Below are 15,042 nucleotides of genomic sequence, written 5' to 3' on the forward strand. Positions count from 1 at the left end.
TGCCACGGGGGCCCCCTTGTGGAAGGAGGTGGGGTATTTTCATGAAAGGGAAGATGACTGAAGAATTGTACTATTCTTCTTATAGTAGAGAGTGTATTATGGATAGTATAGTACAGAGACAACTTATTTCAAGTTTAACATATTATTTTCTCTGACTGTACCACTCAGTAAAAGCCCAAAAGACCAGCTCAAGAAACCAGCTAGATCTGTGCTGTCCAAAATAGTAGCCCTTAGCCACATGTGGCTACTAAACACTTGAAATGAGACTAGTCCAAAATGAGATGTATAATAAGTACAAAACACACACTGGATTTTGAAGACAAAGTACAAAAAAGAGTATAAAATACCTCACTGATTTTTTTATTAATTACATGTCTGGAAATACTGCATAAAATAAAATATATGATTGAATTTAATTTTATCTATTTCTTTTTACTTCAATGTGAATATTAGAAAACCTTAAATTACATATTTAGCTCATATATTTTTATTGGACAACACTGGACTAGATTCATTGTATATTTCGACACGGAATGAATAGCATACCACGTATGTGCAAATATTAGGAGGAGAACACATGGCCTTAGCAAACACTGCCAGTGCTCCTCCAAGGTCCCCTTGGATCTCTGAATTTATCTCCAGCTCTGTGCACTTTGCTATAAGTGGCCTGTACCTTCAGATAAAGGTCTTTTGGCTACTCTAGCCACCTCCCACTGTATGCCTGGGAGCTTCCATCCCTCCAGGGCAGCTTATAACCAATGGCTGACTGTTATCGAGGATTAAGAAAGCCTAGCTCCACTGCTTTGAGTTTTGACAAACTGAGATGCAAACTATATACACTCCAAATTCCCCACAGGATCAGACTGAGATTAGACTTTGCCTGAAATCACCCCTGACCAACTTCTTTCCCTTCCCTGTCTTGTTTCCCCCAATCTTTTATCAGGCTATCTTGGGAGCACTAAGTTCATAAATCACTTACAAGTGAATCCTCATCTCCGGCTCTGCAGCTGGAGAGTTTAACTAAAGACACACGGTGATTTTCTTTAATTGGCATTTGGACAGAATTTAGTAATAAGGGTATGATTCCTGATGAACCACATTGTTGCCTATGCTTTGGAGAGTCTTTTGCTTAGAGACATGAAGTCTAAAGAAATCTACAACTGCAGGGTCTTAATCCATATCTCTGTCCTCAAATAATAGACAAGTAGTAAGTGCACACAACACTGAAGGATGATGTCTAATTGTGAAACGCCTTTTCTTTGGCTACTGAGAAAGGTAATTTTATTGTAAACAAGCCCAGATTGATCTGAAAAATAATCCTGTGTTAGAGAAAAGTATATTTGGACTATTCTTCTTCAAATGTCATGTGTACAGGACACGCATGGCACGCAATAGGACATCTCTGACTGATTAGATAAGTGTCCCAGGGCTTGCCACGACTATTAGTCAGATTAAATATAGATCCATTCACAAGTTCAACTCTGGCAAAAAAAACGAAAGAAAGCAACAAAACAACAACAGCAACAGTAACAAATAAAGTCAAAACAGTGTAATAAACCATGCTAAAGTAGGTACAGTAAAATGGAAGGTATTGAAAAAGAGTAGAACTTTAGTAAAAACACTGGGAAGAAAGAAAAATCCATTTATTTTCCCACATTAAAAAATGATGTGATTTGAAATAAAGATCTAATTTTTACTTCCTCTTAAGGCTGTTCTGTTGTCTTAGTATAAGAGGTGAGCAATGTATTCCTGTTCAGTGCAAATGTATATTTTCTACAAGAAATGTCTCTCTATCCTATTAATACATCTCCTTTCTCCAATTTTCTCAGTGACTAATCCCTCACTTCGCAGCTATGGTTATATCAGGGCACCACAGATGTTGGTTAAAAAATATACTGAGAAGTAAATGAGGCAAAATCTCAGCAATATCAGGATTGTTTGGAAAGTCACTTCCTTTAATACACAAAGCTGACACATAAAAAGATAAGGGAAGGTTGAATTTGTTCTGGCTTACAGAAAACCCAAGGTGTTGTAGTGGGAACCAAAGAAGCAGGCAAATATGTTTGCCTGAAAATGAAAAATCCTCTTTTTTCAATAATAGCAAATATTTGCCTTCAGTTGAGAGCAAATCAGTGTCGCTCTTCTGGGAAGCAGTGCTGGTTGTACCGAAAAATGAGACCCTATGATGCCACCCTATGCCATTTCTCCTCTCTATAGTAACGCATCATATGGGAGCAATGCTTTTAACTATTGGAGATGTTTGTAAATGGGTGAGAGGTTGTGACTGGGGCCAAGTAGAATGAAAGAGGTCAAGTACACTGATAATTGAGAAATGTACACCAGTGAAGGGACTGGGAGATTTTCCCAAGGGGAAAAAAAAAGTAAATTTTACTCATGAGAAGAGAGTAAATTGGTGAATTTACCCAGTATAGTTAATGATGCCATTACATCCTTTAAATTTATTTAGAATTTATCTAGAATCAGGATAAATTTATTTAGAATCAGGAAAAATGAAGATGTTCAAAGTAGCTTGGTTTATATCTGGAAACCACCAGGAGAAATTTTTGCTGGGCTTACTTGCAACAGCATTGCTTTTTTTTGCTCTTTTCACAGGTGTTTGCCTTGATGGCAAAACTGGTTTTGATTATTCTAATATGCTAAACATCAGTGACTTTGTTAGTGATATACTATATATCCATGCACAGAATTTTAAATACGGTGAAGGACAAAGAAGAACATCTACCTTTATTACTAACTTTCGATAAGAAATACTTCTCTGTTCAAGATTCTTCAATGGAAATAAAAATAGTATCCAGGCGTTTGGTTCTTAAAACCAGTAAGTATTTGGACATTGATATTCATAGCTGAATTTGGCATAGTCTTAATGATAGAATCAGCTGTTTTTATCATTTTTATCTATTCAGCTGGTTAACCTTGTATTGATTTATCCACTGTAAGATTTCTGAATCCTTGTATACTGTATTAAAAATGGTACGGCTACGCAGTACATGCAGAAAGGTAATGCTGGTAATAGTAACAACAACTACAGCTATAAATGAGCTCCTCAAGGTAAATAAATTTTCCAGAATCTTGAAGTCTAGTTCATTTTAAGTACGCAAACTTTTAATTTCAATAATTTGTTTAGACATATCTTGAAAATGCAGCTATCTCTTCCACTTACCCTAAGGCAAAAGGATTCAATGGAATTTCACTTTTAGTTTAGTTTTCAGAATTATCTCTATATACCTTAATTAACGTACTGTCCTAGAAGCCTTGAGGATGCAGAGTTCTTTGCCACTAGACTAAAACATCCAGCACTGCTGTACATTTTTGTTTTATGAATTGCCCCTCTCTCTCCCTCTCTCTCGCTCTCCTTGTTTTATCTCTGCCTCTCTCCATTTATTAACTATTGTGGGTTAGAAAATCAGATAACTTAGGGTAAGATTGTATTTTACAGACAGATATACATATACAGACATTAAAATTCTTGTTTAACAACAGATTACATTTTTGACATTGAAAAATAAAAACTCTGTAAACCTGAGTTTATTATAAAGTAGACATAATAATCATACTTACCTTGTTAGAGTTTGTGGGAAGATGAAATAAGGAGTCATATGTGAGTGTATGCTCCCAAAGGGGTAGCTGTCCTCACTATTCTTATTGTTGCAATTATTATTATTGTTGTTGTTGCTATTGTATAGCTCCTTTGAAGGAGGAGCTAAGAACAATGCTAAGAGTAAAGTATTAGCACATCAGAGCATGCAAGAACTCGGGGCTTCTCTTTTGGCTACTCAGATTGACCTTGTTCTGGGTTCTTCCTTTTGGTCTATGTTTCAATTAGTGGATGCTTCTAGAAAGTGATCTCCGGATACTTGAGTTGTTTCTGTACTGTGTAAAGGACATTCAGTCCTGATGTTAGGAAAACCACTCATGGCTCCTTGAAGCAAGAAGAGAGGTACTATCTCAAACATGATGAAGGCTTAGAAAGAGATATTTTTTTAATCCATCAGTAGAAAATAGGTTATGTGAAGTGCCTCTACTATTCTTTCATTTATTTAGTGAACACATACTTATTGAATGTTAGTGTGCCCTCCCACGGTTCTGTCTTCTGGGTACTAGGGACCAGATAAGTGGAGTCTATTTTTATGAAGCTTGTTGGTGCTTATGTTTTCTTCTTCATGGAGCTATTCTAGATCAGGAGGGCAGGAATGAGGAAGCAACAGTTTTCTTAAGACATACACCATATCTTACAGGTTTTAAATATATTCTCATAGATCCAAGGGAAACTGGACACGTTGCAAGAACTTAAATACTTGACACCTAAAAAATGTTCAATAAGTACTTGTTGAATGAGTGGGTGATTTAAAAATATAAAGTGGTTAGGCAAATTCCAAATATTTACATTTTTGATATTATCATCACTATAATTAAAATATTAGTTTACATATGAAATTCACCTTTAACAGGCCTACCTGAATTTGAACACTTGAATACAATTAATTCAATTCAGTTAGACAATAACCACATTTGAGTGCAAATGGGCCAGATACTCTGAAAGGCAATATGGATACAAAAGTGAATAAGAAAGATAATCTGTACCTGCAAGGCAGTTATATCATAATACAGCTTACCAAATATTTCCATTTTTCCGGTAGAGAGAAGTTCTCATAAAGAAAATCTCACAAGTTACTACATTGAACATTTTGAGGTGGATTGAGAAGCAAAAGGAATTGCCCAGTTTCCAAAGTTATCAGTGAAACAGAAGGTGTCAGATGAGAAGGCATGCTTTTTAATGTCCTCATTTTATAGATGAAGCAAGACCTTAAAGATACGAATTTTGTTACGATTCCCTTTGTGGGGACCATTTTTCTACCTTTTCTCAGCCTGGCAAGCCGCATTCATTCTCTAAGGCACAGATCAAATGTTCCTGCAAGAAACCATTCCTAACTCCTTCAGGCTGAGTTTGTTGCCAAGCCTGCATTTTATTCTTTCCTCTATTATAGCAATTAGAACAGTCATCTGAAATTTGCCTGAACATAAGAATCACCTGTTGCACCTATTAAAACCCCAGACCCATGGGACCCATCTCCCTACAAGTACATCAGAGATCCTGATTCTTCATATGTATTACCTGACAGTCTGGTTTTCTTTTTTAATTTTTATTTTATATTGGAGTATAGTTGATTTACAATGTTGTGTTAGTTTCAGGTGTACAGCAAAGTGATTCTGTTATACATATACATATATCTATTCTTTTTCCGATTCTTTTCTCATTTAGGTTATTGCACAATATTCAGTAGAGTTCCCAGTCAGCCATAAAAAAAGAATGAAATAATGCCATTTGCAGCAACATGGATGGACCTAGAGATTATCATACTAAGTGAAATAAGTCAGAGAAAGACAAATATCATATGATATCACTTATATGTGGAATCTAAAAAAATAATACAAGTGAGCTTATTTACAAGACAGTCTGTATTATTTATTTATTTATTTGAATTTTATTTTTTTTTATAAAGCAGGTTCTTATTAGTCATCAATTTTATACACATCAGTGTATACATGTCAATCCCAATCTCCCAGTTCATCACACCACCACCGCCACCCGCCACTGCTTTCCCCCCTTGGTGTCCATACGTTTGTTCTCTACATCTACGTCTCAATTTCTGCTCTGTAAACCGGTTCATCTGTACCATTTTTCTAGGTTCCACATATATGCGTTAATATTCAATATTTGTTTTTCTCTTTCTGACTTACTTCACTCTGTATGACAGTCTCTAGACCCATCCACATCTCAACAAATGACCCAATTTTGTTCCTTTTTATGGCTGAGTAATATTCCATTGTATATATGAGCCACATCTCCTTTATCCATTTGTCTGGCGATGGGCATTTAGGTTGCTTCTATGACCTGGCTGTTGTAAATAGTGCTGCAATGAACATTGGGATGCATGTGTCTTTTTGAATTATGGTTTTCTCTGGGTATATGCCCAGTAGTGGGATGGCTGGATCATATGGTAATTATATTTTTAGTTTTTTAAGGAACCTCCATACTGTTCTCCATAGTGGCTGTATCAATTTACATTCCCACCAACAGTGCAAGAGGGTTCCTTTTTCTCCACACCCTCTCCAGCATTTGTTGTTTGTAGATTTTCTGATGATGCCCATTCTAACTGGTGTGAGGTGATATCCAGTCTGTGTTTTAAACAAGAATCCGAGGGGACTGTCATGATAAGAAATATGGAAAGTGTTGCATTAAACCAATGTCAGTTGGAATGCTTTTGGCTTCAAGTAAGTGAACATTTAATTTAATTTAATTTAGGCTGGCTTCAGCAAAAAAGTCATTTATTAGCTCATGTATCATGAAACGAAGAGCGAGAAGACCTCGGTTTGATTCAACCAGTTGTTATCGTGTCATCCAGGACAGTTTTCCTCCCTCTCTCTGCCCTGCTGTAAACAACCTTAACTTCATCTTTAGGCTGGTTTCCCTTATGGGTATTAAATGGTCTTGTAAAACCAAGAGGTTATTTGGATTCTTGTTTTCTTTTATTTTCCTAGAAAGCTCTGTAAAGTCACTCCTAGTGTTTCAATACCCCAAACTGGCTTGGATCCACAACTCCATCGCTGAACCCATCAATAACAAAGGGGTGGCAGGGATGAGATTACCAAAACTGGTTAAGAATAATCAACCGTGAGGAAATCAGCTGTAAAATGCTTTAGAAATCTATTAACGGATGCATTTGTATACAACAACTGGTTTCCTCCACTAGACCATTTTTAACTGCGGTCAAGGATCATGTTGTATTTATTTTTGTATTTATAACTCCTTGTACAGAAGGTGCTTGGTGTCTGCATAATGGATGTTGTATGAATCACATAGCTAGGTGGGGGCTGAGCTGGTAGACCCAAGTGTTTTGATTCCCATATCACAGTGCTCACCTATACATTGCAAAGAGGGAAGCTCCTTTAAGCAGGTTTATAACATGTGATACAAGGGAAGTAGGAAAGTGGAAATGATATTGAGGGCAGGCCTCCTTGTTCAGCTATTTCCCCACTGAGCCTGGCAATGCAAGTGATAAAAAAAACTTCTCTGCCTGAAATGTTCACAAGTGAGAAGCACTGAAATATCAGGGTGCTTTTCTGTAGCTCTTCTTTTTCCTGATTCTGCCTTTGTAATGGACATTATAATCACATATCTGTTAATCTGAACTCTTCTTAAGAGGTAATCATAACAACTCGCCTAGATCTAACATTGTAGAGAAACATTTTATGGCCCTAGGATACATTTTCATCCAAGTTATTAAGTTCCAATTACATCATATTTTCTTCCAAGGAATGCCAAGTACTTGAGGGACAATACTGCAGTCTCTCTCACTTGTCTCTTGGAACTAATTTACACAGATATAGCCTTGATACTACAGATAAAGCCCACTGCTCTTCCTCCCCAAAGAGATGGAAAAATGTCCTTGCTTGTTTAAGATCACACAGTAGAATTAGACAGGGAATACTGGAATGAGAATGCAAATCCTCTCTTTTTCATTAGCTAATACATGTAGCCTTACTTTATGAAAATATCAGATCTGTATATTGTGCTTTTGTTGAACAAGAATCTACCATGTCACATGGTCGAGTAAATTTCCAGTAAGGGGAATAAAACTTAAGCTTTTCTGAACATAATTTCTGGACTGTGACTATATCATGACTCATATCACAAGTGTCAGCCTTAAACCAAGCAGCCTGTTGGAAATAGTAATGAGAAAAATAATGATAAGACTATTTACTATTTACTATTATGTCTTATATTTGGGGTAGATTAAAGGCATTTTTTAAGACTGACAATAACCCCTGTAAAGCAGACTTTAATTTTCTCTTTAGGGACTGGAAGCTCAGATGCTATTTTTATATGGAAGTTCATACAGCTAGTAAAGGGTGGCTTCTAGAATTCAACTCATGTGTCTCTATGTGCAAAGCTCAAGACCTCTTTGCTACTCTATGCTGTTCTAGAATACTTGAACTGGGAATTCAGCAGAACCCTATTTTGTTGAATTTGAACAAGTCACTTATCTCATTGAGTGAAATTTTTTAACTAAATATAACATCCTCCCCTCCAAATTCTACAGGAGGGTAACTTCATGCAACTCCTCTAGAAGGGAAACACTCCTAGAATGAGGGACAAGCCCTTGTTATCCACTGGACCCAGATAAAGTGTGCAATCATCATCACACGACAATGCATGTGTCTTGGGACCCTGCTTATCTATTTCTTCAATCAAAATAAATCCTCAGAAATCTAGTAGAAAATTCCTCCAACACAAATGGAAAATCACTGTTATCCACTGGACCCAGATAAAGTGTGCAATCATCATCACACGACAATGCATGTGTCTTGGGACCCTGCTTATCTATTTGTTCAATCAAAATAAATCCTCAGAAATCGAGTAGAAAATTCCTCCAACACAAATGGAGAATCACCTTACTCCTTTGCTATAACTGGATTGCAGTATTTTCAATGTTTTTAAAAGGTTCAAGCCACCTCTAAACAGCAGAAATTTCTGCTATAGTTGTTGCAATTAAAGCAGGACCCCAGTAGGCACAGAACAGGTTGCTCCATAAAGCCCACAACTTAAGATACACTGAACACCAATGGAAAATCCATTGAGGAAGAATGAAGAGAGCATGAGGTTGGCTTAGTTTCCCCCAGACTCTCCATCTTGCCAAGCCTTTCAGATAATAAAGCATGCATATTTAAATTTTGAAAGGATTTTTTTAAATGATTATTTAATAAAATGAGGATGACATCAGCAAATAACTGGTGAGAGCTAACATTTAATTTTCAAGAGTGCCCTGAGAGACAGATCATGGAGTGAAGCCATTGAAATTACCTGGAAATTCATTGTCAGAAACATTAAACTAATTCAGGCTATAGGAAAGTACCCGACAGTAACATGAAGAAAGTCTAAGTGGCCCTGGTCGGAAAATAAACAGTGTAGCAGCAGCATACAGGACTGGGGTTGAAGATTAGAAATTCCAAAATCAAAGGCAAAATATTCAGCCAATTAACTCCCAGCTCAGCATCTTATAGCATCAAAGTGCAGGGATGGGAAGAGATCTGAGACACCCTCAAGGGGTAATCAGCTCCCTCTAGGTAAGAATATTTTTCAGCCATACTGAACTGATGGATTTTGACGTGTTTTTAATTTCAGGTTTCACTTTTTATTTAGATTCTAGCTTCCCATCTAGTCTGCTCTCCTGCTCCAAATGCCCAAAATAATTTGTTTTTAATTGACCACACTGGACATGTTTGGGATAGGATTTAAAAGTGTCTCCTCCCCGTTTTAACACTGATATTGTAACAGAGGATGCAGGATACAGCCCCAGATCACATGCAGCATGGCTTTCCTTGCTTCTTAATCCTTCATCCTTCCCTTGTGCATCATTAGTACCTAAATCCTTCTTACCGGTTGACAGTAAAACAATTTTCTTCAAGTTAAGCCATTATTTCTTATTCAAATGTGTATCTCTACCCTCTACCCCACTAAACATATATTCAGTAATTGAGGTTAAACATATTTTATTAAACATTTTTGACATGTATAATCATTTTTCTTCCCCCTCCAATGGGAAGAAAATACCCCGAAAATATAGTTGATATGGAAATGAGAAAAATCAAGAAATTAGCTTTATGTTACCACATTCTTGCTGGATTTTTTTTTTTTTTTTACCTTGCTTGTGCTGAATACTGATGCAGTCATAAAAGTATTTAGATATATAAATGTGTATACACACACACACACACACACACACACACACAGAGGCACTGTAAGAAACTAATATAAAGGGTTATGTTGATTTAAAACAGCATTCCTGAGCCTGTTCTCTTTCTCAGCATTTATATCTCTAAATAGAGCTATCTCTGTAAAAATTAGAGATAGTAGCCTCTATCGGGTCTTTTATAAACCTCCACAGAAGAAAATAAAATTGGCTATTTTTTTTTTTTAAGTTTCATGGTGAGATAGTTCTATGGGAAGTAATTGGAATATGTACCAGCTTGTTCTCATCTTGAAAAGTTTGATAACTCTTTTATAGATTTTCTGCAAAGTAATTAAAGTCCAATTAATTGGAAAAATATACACAATGGGTATTCTGAATATTATATCTCCAATGAAAGCAACTTTTATTACCTTAAATGAATGGCTAAGCCAATGTTGCAAGTTTAAATTCTGAGCTCCTAAGCAAATATTTCAGATATTTGCACTCTTGCACTGCAATGGCTCCAAAATAAAGGCCTCTCCGGTGGAGAGATGTCTCACCTCCTTTGGGTGTCCATTACAATTCAGACAGCATGCCGTTACCCCTTTCATATATAATGGCTATACACACAAAATTTTGCTGTAAACACAATCACTATAAATGGACAGGAGAATTTGGCCACTGATAGGAATCTACGGGGAATATTTCTGTGATGCAGAGAATTACCAAGTCATTTGTCCGTTCTCTAAATCTAGACTTTCGCTTCCTAAACGCACATAAAGTCAGCTACACGATGCCCCCTTTTGCTTCCATTTAGGCTCTATTTGTAAATAATGCCAACTACAGTCACAGTTTAGTATTCTCAATGGATTAACACAGTAAAGGTTTCTTTTTCATTCATTTCCAGACCAATAGAGGCAGTGTGGATGTGGGCCTCTGTGTCAGGCAATCGTTCAGGGACTCAGGCTCAAGGGGTAAGATCAAAACATCTGATGTTTTTTTTCAGTACACAGTTCAGGGTTTTTTTGGCTGCACCACTCAGCATGTAGGATATTAGTTCCCCAGCCAGGGATCAAACCCTTGCCCCCTGTACAGGGTCTTAACCACTGGACCACCAGGGAAGTACCACTGACATAATCCAACTGGCAGACAGGAGGGAGGGAAGGCATGGGGAAAGTGCATTTATGTATAACTTCTGTCACTTAACTGTAAACGACAAATTACTTCCACTCACTATCCATTGGTGAGAACTGCTCACATGGTCTCCCTTATGTGTAAGGGGGTCAGAAAACAGTTTCTCTGCACTTACAGGAAGAGGAAATGGGTTTAGTAGGTATCTAACCAGCCTTTGCAACTTTTTCTACGCTTTGCCTCTGTTTGACCTTTTCTTCCTCCCTTCCTGGCTCTCCTTCTTTTGCCAAATTAATCTATCATGGGGAGATGATAATCTAAATTTTCTTCTTTATGACTTCTACTCTTTCTCTCTATGAATGTCACACATTCAGTTTCAGATTCAACAAACATCATTCAGAGTCTACTACATGGCAGGCTTGATGCAAGGCATTACCGTCTGTGTTAGACCATTTGAAATAGAAAGAATCATTATAATTTGTTTTAAGATGAGAAATCTGAGGCCCAGGAATTGACTAAGCATACATAAGAAGTGATTTGTCAACTCAGCATTTCTATTTGATCATGGGATGCATTTACTTGTATATCTAACTGAGCTGATTCTTTCACCAGCAAGCATTTTACTTTTTTTTTTTTTTTGTATCCAGTAATTTTCTTAATTCTTTTGTTGTTTGTACTCACCTTTCCAACTTCTTATCTAGTTATTTCTGAACAAAATCACCCCACCCTCTCTGTGCCCCTTTTCATGCCTATTATGAACAAAACTAGTGATGGCAATATATTTATATCAAGAAAAAGTATGTTGTTTTGTAAAGAAATCAGAAATAATATAAAGCTAGTGGTATCAATTTTTAAAGCTCTTACAAAAGCCCAGAATCCCCACAAATTTTCCATTAAAACTGATTTTCTTGAAGAAATAATTTAGTTAAGCAATTTATTTTTCTACCATATTGGGGTTCATTTGGCTGTTGTCAAATGTGTTGTCATTTCTAGAGCCTGGTATTCTGTATTTTCATTACAAACGTGTAGTGCTTCAGCTGCCTTATTGTTTTATATATATATATATATATATATATATATATATATATATATATATATATATATATATTTCTAGCTAGCCTTCGAACCTAGTAGAAATGCAAAGCATGGCTTTCCTGGAAAAATTTGCTACACGTTTTAGATGCCTACTAAAAACATTTCCCACATTAGCTTTTTTTAATAAAAACTGGGCATAATCTCCGTGGCTCTCATTTGTCAACTGATTCTTACACAATTCAAGAGATTTTAAACTAATTTTCTACCTTCCCTAGAGTTTTATTTCTATAGATCATGACTTAGTTCTTCCTTACTTTGAGTCATTTCCTCTTGTATTTGGGAGCCACCAACATCCAGTCTACCTAAAGCTCAGTCCCCTATCTCATTCCTGACCCATGAAAGCAAAATTCGTATCTGGCCCTTTCTTTTTTTCTTCCCATTCCCATTCTTCACAAGATCTAGTCTGGGTCTTGGAATCTTGGCTGTGTGTGATCTTGGGCAGGTTGGGTTAAATTCTCTGACATTTTTTCCCCTCTAAGTTTGCAATTTAGAGTCATCCCTATGTACCAACCAAAAACATACCTTGCAAAATGGTTGCTAAGACCAAATAAGGTTCTTTGCATCAGGTCCCTCTCTTCCAATGTCCAGTACAGAGTTGGCACTCCAACTCCACAAATGTATAAATTATCTATTGCTACATGACAAACTATAATGAACAGGGGCTTAAATTAATACAGATTTATTATCTTATAGTTTCTGTGAATTGGGGTCAGGGTGTGGCTTAACTGGGTCCTTCTGCAGGGTCTCTAGGAGGCCATGATTAAGGTGCCAGTCAGGGCTGGAATCTCATGTGAAGGCATAACTGGGGAAGGATCCATTTCCAAGCTGATGTAGTTATTGACAGAATTCAGTTCTTCGAGGACTGTTGGCTTGCTGGCCTCAGTTCCTAGATGGCTGTTAGAGGCTGCCCTCAATTCCTTGCCTCCTCAAGATGACAATTTTTTTAATCAAAGCCAGCATGGGACACAGTCAATCAAGAGAATCTGCTAGAAATATGGAGGTTGCAATCTCTTATAACCAATCAGTAAGGCAACATCCCATCACCTTTGCTATATTATATTACTTAAAAGCAAGTCACTAGACTAGCCCATCCTTATGGGGAGGGGATTACACCAAGTATGAATATCAGGAGGTAGAGATCACTGGGGATCAACAAAGAAGTGGCCTGACACACTTCCCAATCACATTTTCCCTTAAATGATAGTAAGAGAGATCTATATTGAGATTCTACTATGCCTTGCCCAATATACTGAGAATTTAGTACGTAAAGAGATAGGAAATATATTTCCCTGTCATTAAAGAACTCACAGTCCAGGGTTTAAATTAGCTTCTTTTAAAATTTTTATTAAGCCTCTTTTACAAAAGGAACAGATATTAAGAATGTGGGATTTACAAACATGGTTGGTGGCTCTCTCTGTGTAATTTAACAATCAAGTTTTGAGAGCCCATGAGAAAAAAAATAAAGTAAATCAATTAGTCATAAAATCACAGACTCCAGGATTGAAGGAGACAGTCTATTAGCTGACCAATCAATATCTATTGTGTGCTTTCTGTTTTCAAAGCCTTTTCTAGTCGCCAAAGTCCAGATTCTGACGGAGGGAAAAGCTACAACAGTTGAAAAGAGGCTTGATAAATTAAAGCTGAGAATTAATTTAGCCTTCAATTATTTTGATATATAAACAAATGTTGAAGCAGGCTCCTTAGGGATGGAGAAATTGAAGGAGAGGATACTTCAGGGAGAGAGAGAGGGAGAGAAAAAAAAATAACTTAAAGAATGAAGGGAAAAGAGGGCACTGCTGGGAGGTCTCCAGGACCCGGCAAACCTAATTAGGGAAAGTTGGCCATGCATTTGTTTATCTCTGAGATACAATGTACGGAAATGAGAGAGAGGTATGCACAGTTAGACTCTGGAGTACCATGGGACCAGGAAATATGATTAGACCACATACAAATCATTTAAGTTCAGAAGAAGGTTAGTGGTTGAGGGACTAGTTTCATTCAGAGATGCATAATTGAACAAATACAAATCAAAATAGCAAGCAAAAAAAAAATTGTCTATGGAATTCTTTTTTCTTTCTTTTTATTTTTGCTTTCAATTGCAGCCTTATAGAGATGATAAGATCAGGATTTTAGAAAAAGCAGGTTTAATAATGGTTATTTTCTATACATGACTTTCTTAAGTAATGTTAAAAGCTAAATGTACATTGAAGTATTAGGAGGGAATAAACAGGAATATTCAGTGTTCGCAAGTTTTTGTGTTTTTTTTTTAAATAGTGTTGAACTCTAAGTTTCCTCATTCTGGGTTATTTAATTCAAAAATGTGTGAACAATATCATTAATTTTGGATTGTAAATAATTCTGTCAGTCAAAATCATGCATTTGTCTTTCAAGTAAAAGATGGCAGACTGATCCAATGCATTTATTTTCATCTGTTCTAAAATCTATTGAAATGACAACATATATTGAATAGCAAAATAAATCAAAACCAACAATTCTACTCTGAGGTATACGCCTAACAAAAATGCATACATATATTCACAGTAAGTTCATACCAGCCCTATTTATAATATTTCAAACCTGGATGCTATCCAAATGTCCAGCAGCAATACAAAGTATAAATTAATTGGGTAATAGTTGCATCTGGATATTATATACACAAATGAGAACAAATAAAGTACAAATGCTTGCAAAAACATGGGTGAATTTCCAAACACCAGATTGAGTAAAAGAAGTCAGACACAAAACTAGAAACCTGCTTATATAAAGCACAGAAACAGGCAAAACTAGTATGATTTACAGGTCAGAATAGTAGATCGCTTCTGGGAGGGAGCTTAGTGACAGGAAAGGCACAGAGGGTGGGTTGCTGAGATATGTAATAGGCATCTACTTCTTGATCTGGGTGTTGATTATACAAGTGCACTCTTTCTAAAAAAATAATCAAGTTATATCCTTATGTGATTTTTTTCTGTATGTATATGCTTTAATAAAATAATTGGGTATGTGAACAAATGAATAAATAAATAATCAATAGCATGGCTGGAAAGCTGGTAGGGGTGCCCTCAGC

Source organism: Stenella coeruleoalba (assembly GCF_951394435.1).
Source record: "Stenella coeruleoalba genome assembly, chromosome: 2".
NCBI classification, from domain to species: Eukaryota; Metazoa; Chordata; class Mammalia; order Artiodactyla; family Delphinidae; genus Stenella; species Stenella coeruleoalba.